This window comes from Alligator sinensis, unplaced genomic scaffold (assembly GCF_000455745.1).
Source record: "Alligator sinensis unplaced genomic scaffold, ASM45574v1 scaffold196_3, whole genome shotgun sequence".
NCBI classification, from domain to species: Eukaryota; Metazoa; Chordata; order Crocodylia; family Alligatoridae; genus Alligator; species Alligator sinensis.
In genome coordinates this window covers 1,729,146-1,741,350 of record NW_005842264.1, presented here as the reverse complement: position 1 = coordinate 1,741,350, position 12,205 = coordinate 1,729,146, and the positions used below count along the sequence as shown (strand labels likewise).

The window sequence follows — 12,205 nt, the reverse complement described above, 5'->3', positions numbered from 1 at the left end:
GCTGAAATGCACAGTCTGTACAGGAGCTGTGGAGCCGGGTCAAACTAATTCGCTGCCTCTTTCAGTAAAGCACAGGTTTTGGCTTTTTTTTTCCACATCTGTCAGCAGCCTAAAAGGATGAATGTTATAGCTTTATTAATTACTGGAAGAATTCTCTCTTGAAATCTTTATTGTGCTTTTTGTATGCCCTCTTATGGCTTAATTCTGCAACACCTAGTGCTGCAATCATGTCCAGCATTAAAACCCACCGGGGGGTGCTCTTTTGTGGTAAAAATCAGTCTGGTCTTTGAGCTCCTTTTACATCATTTTGTGATAGAACAGACCATAGGGTAGGCCTGAAAATCTAGAAACCCTCAGAGATCCATAGGCAGTGCTGAGCCAATGCAGTGTCTCTCTAGTCTCATTCTTTCCCCTTGCCTCTGACATCAGGCCTATATTGGGACCATAGATCCCAATCGCCATGTTGGCTGGTTCATCTGAAAAGATAAGTATTATTTTTCCAGGGCATATTTTTTTTCCAGAAAGTTCTCAGGGGAGACTGTGTGACCTTCCCAACCACCCTGACCCAGCCAGTCTGTTCCTCCCTCCATGTGGATCCTTGGACAAAGTGGGTGAACCTCTATTAGGTCCATAGGGATGGTGCATAGAGATGACTGACTCTTCTTATTTGCCTCACTGTAGAGTGGGAATCATAAACTTGCAGATCTGGGCAGCACAGTATCCTGAAGGGGGTGAAACATCATTTGGTGGGTTTTTTTTACATTCATGTGAAGACAGGCTAGTGTTAATGAGGACTGTAGGATCATCAGTCTTCTCCTTTCTAATGCACATATGTTAATCTCGGTCCTTAAAATGCCTCTTAATATTCAAATTGCTTAGTCATCTTTATTATCTTTTTTCTGGACAGCTTCTATCTTAGTTATTTTTTAAGAAGGGCAACCAAATTGAATGTAATATACAAAGTGCAAGTGCACTTTCATTATAAATATTGCCATTATATTTTCTATACCGGCCTTGGTCCTCCTCTTAATGTAACTGAGTATTCCATCAGATTTTAAACTGTTCTTTGGCACTGAGCAGATGTCCTCTTGAGTGTTCTCCACAGTGCCTCCTTGATATTTCACTGAACTGAACAGTGCCTGTGTAAAATCTAAATTGTTTGTCATGATTTCCAACACCTTGAAATTATATTAATTCTCACTTTCTCTGTGGGTTTCCCAATTCTTCTGTTTAAAGATATTCCTTTGGAGTGCCTCAAAACTGTGGTACTTTTTTATTAACCTAAATAATTTTATGTTGTCAGCAGATTTCACTGTTACAATCTAATTCATCCTGTAGATCATTAAAGAGTAAATTCAGCAGCAGACCTGCAGCTACAACCAGTCCCTGGGGCTTTCCACTGTTAACTGCTTTCTGTTCCAATAAATGGTCATTTATTATCATTTTGTGTTTTCTGTCACTAAGCCAGTTTTTAAATCATAACAGGTTTTTGTGTCTCACTCCATGGATCAGAGCTTTATTTTTTATGTTACTGCAATGAATTATAAGTGCAGTCTTTCAGTTAAAATAAAATTCTTAGTTGTGCTTACTTTTCCATAGCCAGGGGTTAAAATGCACCACCACATTCAGACTTTTCATCAGCTTCTTTCCACTCTCCTGTTTCCCCTCCAGCTAATCTCCACCCTCATTTTTAAAGTAATCTTTTAAATTATATATTTTGTATATTTGTTTTCTGAAAGGATTCTTTAACAATTCTGTATATTTGCAGAGATGTCTGTCTGTCTCTAAATTATTTTTGTTCAAAATCATGTTATCTGCTAGGGTAGCTTATACAGTGGCACCGCTGCAAGTAACTGGGGCTGGTACAGCCGACGGATCACACTAGTAGCAGGGCATCCATTCCAGTTTCTGAAATATTATGTACTTATGATAAAGGTTAATAACATTGTTTTCTTTCTCTGTCTCTTTACCACATGCACTCGTCTCTGATCCCTCTACTACACGTATGTGTGCACATGTGCATAGCTTCCGTCCTTCCCCATTTTCTCACACTACAGTACTACTTTTTCTTCCTGTCATGCACACCTCTCTCCAGACTCTAGATTCTTGATGCTGTAAGATCAAAAGGGATCCCTACCTCTTCCTACAGTCCAGGGTATGGAGCAGAAGCTAAGAGTAGAAGCTGTCTTCACCAGTGTTTCATTCTAAAAGATATGGAGGGTTTTCCATTCTACAAGTTGGGTAGGATTGTTCTTTTGTCCCTCTTCACCTTTTTTATCTCAAATGTGAAAGATGGTGGAGGTTTTGTCTAGTAGTGCAAGCAGCTAGGTGTGCAGATTAGTTCTGCACAGTCCATGTCTGTCTGTCTGTCTGTCTCTCTCTCTCTCTGTGGGATCTAAGCAACACCCTCTGAGACGTGAGCAAGGAGGGAAGGGCCATGGGGAAAGAGCCAATAGGGAAGAACGGTATTTACTTAGTATTGCTGATCTTGGAACTTGATGAAAAACAGCTTGAAATACCAGCCTCTGGCTTCTTTACTATTCATTCCATCCAGGAAGAGCACACATTGACTGCAGATGCTTCCTCAGCCTGATGAAGGGTTTTTAAACCTGAAAGCTTGCTAAGACATTTTTTTCCAACTATTTAGTTGGTCTAATAAAAGATATCATATTTACCCAAATAACCTTGTCTGCCTATGTCCTTAGACCAACACGGCTACAACCTACACTCCTGGATTCACTGCACATTCTGGCACCTTGCTAAATCTGAGCACAGTATAAAATCACATATGTATTTAACTGGTATAAATGTATGCAGTAGTGTCCTGTAGGAAGAAGCAGAGCCATCCTTCTGGGGTGCGGGGCCTGGGGCATATCAGCCTGTGTGGGGCCCGGGGCAGGAGAGGGTGGGTGGCAAGTGGCTGGAGCCAGCAGGGGGAGAGTGATGGTGCTTGGGAGCGCCAGGCCCTATGCAGCACTGACCGCAGGGCCTGGGGCAGTCATTCTGATTCGCAACCCCCTAGGGACGGCCCTGGGAAGAAGTCACAGACTTCTCCTATTCTTTCTGATGAGGTGTTAACTTTAAAATCTAATGAATTGCAGGTATGCTGTTTCTCTCACTGTGTACAAAACCCCCTCACAGTGTCATCAACAATCTTTCCATGGGAATGAGGAATGCCCTTAAAGTTTAAACTTAAAATTCTAGCTTTGTGAACCATATTGGTGCCTATGAAGCACCATCTACATCCCACAGTACATTTATCCAATGTTGCTGGATATACTGTTTATGTCCTGACATCTTGTTTATTTGAATGAACTTTCCATGGAAAACCACTTTATAGAATATATTCACATTCAGATAAAAAACAGACAATTAAGCAACATGAAATGTACAAATAACCTATTTGCAAAAAGCAAATGAGGTTAGCTCAGCAAGCTAAAATAAAACACTGTATTTATTTTTGAGTTGACATTTTAACCTTTTTTTTAGATTAGTGTTGCCTGGTTCCACATCAGTCTTTAAGGTAGGGGTAGAGGTTCAGCAATAGAAGAAGTTATATGAAAGGGGCCATGACTTTAGAAAGTTTGAAAACCACCACTCTAGAAGTACTGGACATATGCTTAAAACAAGTGTCAGGTGAGTTAGTAATATGCATATTGGTTTGGGTTTTTGCCTGAAAAAAATAAAAACACTCAAGAGACTGGAGCAAGTTTACCCTTAAGCCAGTTGGTTTAAAATATCACCATTCATACCAGATACTAAAATATCCATTCCAAATATGGCAGAAGGTAGGGCTGGCTGCCACCTTAGAGACTAACTAGTTCAGAGAGGCATGAACTTTCATAGGCACCAACCTACTTCATCAGATGTTAACATGTCAGACTAACATAGCTAACCCCATCCCTAGCAAGTATCTACTCAGTTAATTTCTCTGTTCATTTAATTTACAGTTTATATCTCCATGCATTTTTCGGCATAGGTAATTTACCACTTACATGTTTGAATGTCTGTTTATGGGATGGGACTGCAGAGATGTGGCAGCTAAGCAGATAATCAGGGACATGCTGTATATGTGCAGGATGCTTCAGCAAGACATGGTAGTGATGCATTTGCTGCTTTTGTGTCTGTTAGGGAAATGTGCATTGTGTGCTCCCTCTAGCAACTGTTTTAAGATGCATGTAGGGTGGGAGGAGGGGCTTGCCATTTTCCTAAATGCTGTGGAATACTGCAGATGATTGTAGTTAGCTTCTCAGCATATTCTCAGAATATTTAAGTCAGCATTTAGTTGAGATGCTATTGGATATGCAGGGGGGAAGGAGCCTTGTCCACCAGCACACTTGTACCGGACAGGCTTGAACTTAAGTTTGTTACCTTGAGGTCTTTCATTTCTCAGGCCAATGAAAGAAGAACCTGTGGTTCCAGGACATTTAATGTATTAGCTGCATTCAAGTTTTTGACTAAAGGATTCTCTGTCAGTAGGAATAATTAATCTAAATGCTCTAACAGAGTTTTTACCATCTTACCAGTTTTTACACGACTTTTTAATGGTGCTATTTAGAATGTATTTAATGTTAGAGTTTCAAAATATTAGTTTTTAATATCTTTGACTATTTCAATTTCAGATCATGTCCATGTGAAATTACATAGAATAAGAGGTGGTCATTTTGTAAATTACTTAGTCAGTATCTATCTAGAACTCCATGGCCTCTGTACTTTGAAGCTGACATTTTTTAAAGAGCTTGATTTTACTCATGGAAAACTGGTGTTATTTTCAGTTTATACTGTTGCTTCTAAATAAAACTCATCTCCTCTTGCAGGGTTGAGACCATTTTAGCACTCTGGATTAATGATATGGTTATTTCCCTAATGTTGGCATCCACACAAGGCACTTTAAAAGATGACACAAAAGGAATTAACTACATGGTTGCACTAGCAGCCTGTGCCTAAAGTTCAAGGTGACAATCCATTCTAAACTTCTATTTTCTCTCTGCAAGAAATCATCTGACAAGAAATTTGTCATAGCTTTACAAAGGTTGAAGTTTTTGTCTTTGTGGTTTTTTAAATGGTATTTTTTTTAAATCCTTTGAGTCATTAGACAGTAAACACTACAATTTCCTCTTTGAAACAATGCTGCAGTATTTTTGTTCTCCTGTTAGTTAAATCAGATGGGTTTAAAGACTTGTGCAGTTAAGCTTAACTGAAGAAGAGCTGGTTGTATGCCTAAAGTGATGTAATTCACAAAGAATGATTAGAGTTATTCAACTGTGTAACATGGAGCATAGGGTGTCGCAGTACCTGTGTGACCTTTTCAGTGTTCTCTGCATAATATAAGAATTTTTTTCCTTCCCAATACTTCTGGCACCAGTGGTTTTGAGGGAGAAATGAAATCAACTGGTTTTCTCAGTATTATTATTTAAATGAATTTAACTCTGGACATCCCTGTTTACTTTATTTTGAAAAAGTTCAAGAAAGTAAGGTATTAAATATGCATTAAAATCCTTGAATTCTCAGTAAGCTGCAGGAAATCTTTGGGAATAGTTGCCAGTTTTTGTGGTGTCCCTTCCTTCACCTCCATGATTCTGGAAAAATATTCGTTTCCTCTACATTTTCTATTTACTTAGATTTTCTCTTCCCTCACCCAAGGATAAAATCAAATATTTGCTACTATCTCAGCTCTGAACCTGTTTATTTTAACAGCATCTTTAACAGTGTGTTTGACATCTGGTCATTGGGCAAGGTGATGCATACTTAGTAATGTAGACATTAAAAAAGTCAGTTCATGCATTGCTTTGTGAAAGTACAGAACAAAATGGTTTGCAGCAATCAAAGTACTGAAGTTTGAAAATGTTGCTCCTAGTATTTAGAGGGTATCAAATTCACCTGGCCTTGGTGTGGGATAAATCCATGGGCCAGGTGAGTGGTATGGATCTGGTTCTACAGGCACAGTCAGGCCCATGGTTACTCGCCTTTATGGTCTGGGTCCTGTTGGGAAGAGACCCAGTATCCTGGGTGATTGGCTGCCCCTGTGAAAACAAACCTTGGTGCCGGGCTTCTTCCTGCGATGTTGCAGGGGCTCCAGCACTGCAGCTTTCTCCCAGGCAGCTTGGCTGCTGCTGCCAGAACAAATCACAGTGCCAGGCTTCTTTCCTCATTGTTGCTGGGGCTCCAGTGCCCCAGCTCTTGCCCAGGCACTTGGCTACAGCCATGGGAAGGTCCCCTTCATCAAGGCTGTGTGCCAAATGCCCCAGCTCTGGGAGACAGATCTGGTCTGCAGTCCAAATGTTTGACACCCCTAGTATATAGCATTCTGTATGTTAGAAATAAGATGAAGAGCAAGGACAATGTAGGTCTCTTGCTGAATGGGAAGGTAATAGTGAATATTGCAGAGGAGGCTAAAGAATCGAATGCATTCTTTACTTCAAATTTCACAGATGCATCACCTGTTAGATACTAGGCACAGTTAGCATCAAGGATCAGAGAGAAGACAGTCAACCTAGAGTGGGGAAGGCACACATTAGATATTAATTAGATGAGGTGGATGTTTTTAAGTCAACAGAGCTAAATGAGATTCATCCTAGAGTACACATGGAATTGGCAGGGGTGTCTGCAGAGCCATTGGCTGTTGTCTTTGAGAGCTTATTGAATTCCCAGACACCTGGAAAGGGGCAAACATAGTGCTTATGTTTAAAAAGGAACAAGGAGGACCCAGGGGTTTACAAATCAATCAGTCTAACTGTGATACCTAGAAAGATACTGGGGATTTTGTCAAGAAATATTTTTCTAAGCACCTAGAGCAGTTGTTTTCAACCTTCTGAAACTCAAGGCACCTCTCCATCACTTTTCTGAATTGAGTTGCACCCCATTTCAAAAACTAATTTATTTATTACTGTGCTTACCTCCTTGAAGTGGGTCCAGGCAGTGGGGGTGGGGAAGCAGTTGGCAGGGACAGCCTGAGCTTATCTACTTATCTCCTCCTGCCTCAGTGACACCCTTCAAAGGATCTCACAGCACCCCAGAGTGCCCAGGTACCCTGGTTGTGAATCACTGACCTACAGGATAACAGTGTGATTAGGAACTGCCAGCATGTCAAAAGCAAGTCAAGCTTAAGCATCCTGATTTCTTTTTATGACAATATTAGGGTCTTGGTGGGTAGGGGATAACAGTTGATGTGATATACCTTGACTTTAGCAAGGCTTTTGATCCTGGTTCTTAATGACGTTCTCATAAGTAAGCTAAAGGAGCACAATCTCAATCAACAGCCGGCAGCTGTTGCAAGTCATGGGCTAGAACAACCCAGCTCTGGTCCAGTGCGGGCTATGGTTTTTAATGGCACATCACCAGTGGAGATCTTCATCAGGGCTAGGCAGCTGTAAGTTGCACCTGCACTGCCTCTGCTTTTCTCTCAGTCCCAGATACACTATGGGGACAGCTACCTGTCACCCTGCTATGGTGCAGTTCCTCACCATTTGAACACTGAACCTGCGCCACAGCTGGGGAGAGAGGGGGGAAGATGTTGGGGGAGGGGAGCGGATTAGTGCAGCTCCTCAGAACTTGCATGGCGTGGACCTGGGCAAAACCCCCCACTCCTGGAATGCCACTGAAATCATGGTCTGGGTCCTGCCCACAAACTGTACTTTGCTGGTTCCTGATCTAGATGAAAATACTAAGGTGGGTGTATACCTAGTTGGGTCATCATGCTCAACAAGTCGTCATCAATGGCTCCATGTCTAATTGAGAGTGTGTGTCAAGTGCAGTTTCCCAAGGCTCTGTACTAGGTTCAGTACTATTCAAAATACCTACATTAATGAGGATGGAATTGAATTGGATACTTAGTAAATTTTCAGACAGCGCCAAGATGGGTCATGTAGTAGGAGCATTAAATGACAGGGATTAAGATTCAAACTGACCTTGATAAATTGGAGTAGTGTTTTTAAGAAATGGGATGGAACAATCAACTGCTAAAATACATATCAGGGATGACTGGTGAAGCTGCAGTAACACAGAAAAGGACCTGTGGGTTATAGTGGACTTGAAGAATAATGAGTCAACAACGTAATAAGGTGCATCTACATGAGATATCATGTAGAGTCTCACCATCTACACGTGCAGCCCTATTAGGCTGCAGGAAACTAATCAACTCCACCACAGGTTAGTAGTACTTGTAAGTACAAGTACTGTCCTGTGGTGGAGGTCTTTAGTGAACAGCAATGCATGTGTAGCTAGTGACGGGGCTGGTTGGGGCTGCCTGCTGGCTAGCTTCCCACTGGAGTAGCCTCATGCCCCAGCCAGTCCCTCTGCAGCACACCGAGCTGGGTCAGAGCAGTCTTGGGCTGGCAAGCTGACCCTCTGGGTTCCCTGCCAACCAGAGCTTCCCTGACCTGGCTCAGCGTGCTGCAGTCCTGAGCACATGGTCAAATACTGCACTCAGGAACAACAAACTCCAGCGCACATTGCTAACAGCACATATAGATGCATCCATAGTATTAAAAAAAAAAACAAAAAAAAAACCGCTAATAGCATACTCCAGTGTATTAACAGCTCACAAGTCATGGAAAGAAATTATTCCACTTGATTCAGCACTGGTGAAGTCTCATTTGGAATAATGTGTCCAATTCTGGATGCTGTACTAAAAGGTTTATACAAATTGGAAATAATTTGGTGGAGAGCCACAAAAATGATTAGGGGTGGAAGAATTGGGGTTTAGTTTGGTGTAAGGGAGACTGAGGAGGAATCTGATAAGAGTCTTCAAATATAAAAGGGTTATTATAAAGAGGATAGCGCTCAAACGATCAAACTCTCGGAATCAATTCAGAAAGATTCAGTGATTCAGCCATAGACACAGCTTTAAATGTTTTTTCTACATACCTCAAGGTACCAGGTGGCTTGTGAATGCGGCGATGCTGGGGCAGATGGAGTGTCACACAGGAGCATAGGGGGCTCCCCACAGCGTGCTCGGCAGCAGACCTGGAAGTGGACCAGGAGCACTTCTGGTCCACTTCCGGGTCTACTGGGGAGCATGCCGGGCCCCCTTCCCCCCCCCCCAATGCTCCCCATTCAACAACTGGTGTCTCCCGGGTCTGGGGGGGCACAGCTAGCATACCACATACTGGCTACAGTCTGTGCTGTGGGAGAGGGGAGGAAGCAGCAAATGCTGCCCAGCATGGCAAGTGGCGGGGGGGGGGGGGGGGGGGGCAGGCGGCATGCTCCCCGGTGGAACCGGAAGTGGATTGGAAGTACTTCCAGTCGACTTCTGGGTTCGCCACTGAGCACACCACTGAGCATGACCTGTAATACTACTACTTCATAGTTCTCTCTACTTCATAGCCCCCAGGCTGCCAGTTAGATAGCCCTGATGTAAAGTATGATGTCTGTTTTCTTGTTTTCTTTTTAAATTAAGAGAAATATTGTCATTATGAGGTCTCAGTGAATTTTAAAAGGTTAAACACTGTCTTTGCCTTATATTAAAAAACAGGGTTATTACAAATATAGCTTCTTAAAGATACCCTTGCACATAGATTTTATGTTTCTGCTTAATACTCTTGGCTCTCGGGACCAATTTGTCATATCCAAAATATATGTGCCTGAATCTAGTGAACCAGTCAAAGGAAATATGTAGTTAGCCATTTTTATTGAAGTGTGCATACTATGCTTCAGCGACTAATTTTCCAGGCAGTGCTTCAGAACCTTATGCCTCTTTTGCATATTTAAACATTCCTGGTTATGATATTTTATATTTTCATAGTTAGAACTGGATTGAGTTTAAATATTTAATTAACATTTAGCTTTTAAAATCTCCATTCATCTATGGAAGCATTTATTGATAATGAAAACATTAGTGTAGATATTTTTGCCATTATGACAGTAAGTTATGAAATAACAGATACATATAGAAATTTGTTTTGATACCTTTAAGTTGAATTTTAAAGATTGGGAATATAACAGGGCAAAATATTTAAAACAGTGGAAGCCAACCTTTTTAGCAGGAGTGACACAAGTCCTACATGCTCCCTGAGTGCCACTTTGCCCCCCTTGCTCTGCCTAATTTGCCCCCATCTGTTCTCTGCTCCTGGTCTGATCCACTAATCTGCTTTTTGCTTCTTGTATATACTCCTTTCTCAATCTGCTTTTTTGCTTCTTATCTGCTGCTGTGCTCCATCCCTGATCTGCCATGTACCTAGGCTGCCGCTTTTGACACAGAGGCTTCCATTTGTGGCATAGAGGCTGCCATTTTTGGCACGCATGCCGCAACTTGGCCACCCTAATCTAAAATAGTGTTGTTTAAGTTTGTCAAAACTGTCATAATGAGAAACTGAACATGTATTTTACTAATTACAGTATCATTTTTATGTTATAACAATGATTGTTTATCACTGTTAAATATTTGTCTTCAGGAATCTTCAGCTGAAAGCCAAGATTTTCCTTTTTACCGCCATGAAGACTTGCCCTGAAAATATCAAACTTCAAACCAACTAGTAATATAGGACCTTATATTTGCTATCTTAGGCCTACAAACGATGTATATAATGACTGTGAAGCTAGAATTTATGTCCCAAGGAAAATAGTTTAGTGGACAGAGGGCACTGAAACGATCAGAGGTGTATGATACATATATTATAGTGGGGTTGCACAATTTATCATAAGGATATAGCCACCATATATCTACATATCACAGATCTGATGGTGACAGCTATATAATGTATTTTCACAAACAGTTGGCTTAATTGATTTAAGTGAAAAGTGTGTTGGGGGGAGAAGGTTACCATATTTTCTTTTCACTTATTGCTCCATAGAAAATGTTAATGTATGGTAAACATGAGTGGACTCCATCTTGACGCTATTAATTTTATATCATAATATCCCATAAAGCTGTATGTCAAAAGAGACAGAAACAGGTTGTACAAACTTCTGTTTCAGTATGTGGAAGAGGTAGATTAGAGAAGCCTCAAAGAACTGGTTCTTAATACCCTTTTCTCCCTTTCATTGCGTACAAACCTTAATAGTTGCTGATTTGCAATGTTGGATTTCATGACTGTAGGGTCTGAGATCTCAGTGTCAGTTTGAGATCTGTTCTCATGAAGGTTAAACTACTGATTTGTGTTCTGTTTCCCTCAGTATTTTCTGTTGATATTTGCAAGCCAAATATGTTTTCTGGGAAGCAAAGACTCTTCCTCCCATGAACTCCTGGCCTCATTATTTCAAATATAATCACTTTTCTTTACCCTTTGGAAGAAATTGCTAGCTGTTTTACTTCTATAACATGCAGGTAATCTCCGAGTTGTATCCTTTCTGCTAACCTGTGATTTCATAAGTCATCTGACAAATCACTGGTCCTAGGGAATAGGCTTGGGTGTATACATAGGAATCAATCATGCATTGTTGCAAAATCCCAAATGACTTTCAAGAATTCAGTGTCAGCAATGGCACTGGATTTTTTTTTCTTTTGTGCAATGCTATAAATCTCCTGAATCTCATTGCAATTTTTTTAAAGATAACTAAAAATGTTTGTCCTAAATGGTTAGGAAACAATTTATTTACCATATAAAATGGCTCAATGTGGCCTGGTTTTGCTTTGCACATTGTTTTGCATTTGAAAGCACCTGATCCTGTTACTAAAATCAAGGTTGGAGGAGTATTTTAATTTTATCTCTAGCTTTTCTGACTAGTTTATATTATATTATAGTGATTATTTGTCTTCAGTATGGTAGTATACAGAACATCTATTTACAGTATATATCAAGCTACTAGAAGAAATTGGTGTTACAACGAAAGCCAGTCCTAAAATATAATTGCTAAAAATTAGACCAGAAAGCATTGAGAGTTTCGGACAAAGAAGATCTAAAGACCAGAAGAAGAATGTCTTGCAGTCAAAGCTTTTCTAACTCTATCCCAGCTATGCAGTTGGTTCAATAAAAGATATCACCCTAATAAATCCTTGCCTCAGGCAAACAAGGAAAACCTTGAACAAAGAATAAGCTTGTACTTTGAAGCAATAGGTACAATTGGGGAAAATAATTTAGGGAGAGATTGTTTAGAAAATGTATAATTAGGACAATGGCATTGGAATCCGTAGAAAGAGATGAAAATCAAAGCCAAACTGACTGAGTTAAAAGCACAGGTATATACTCTCTTCTGTACTGCAGATGGGGGCAAAGAGTTTATAAACATCTGGAAATGTTCCATGAGCAGAGGAAGGGAAGAGAGACTT

At 40.7% G+C, this 12,205-nt stretch overlaps 1 protein-coding gene across 6 annotated transcripts in view; it reads left to right on the top strand.

Moving 5' to 3' along the window:
• The window catches only part of PPP1R9A (protein phosphatase 1 regulatory subunit 9A), a 110,962-nt gene that overhangs the window by 26,966 nt on the left and 71,791 nt on the right, over window positions 1–12,205 (top strand). The gene's annotated exons all lie outside the window — the stretch shown is intronic.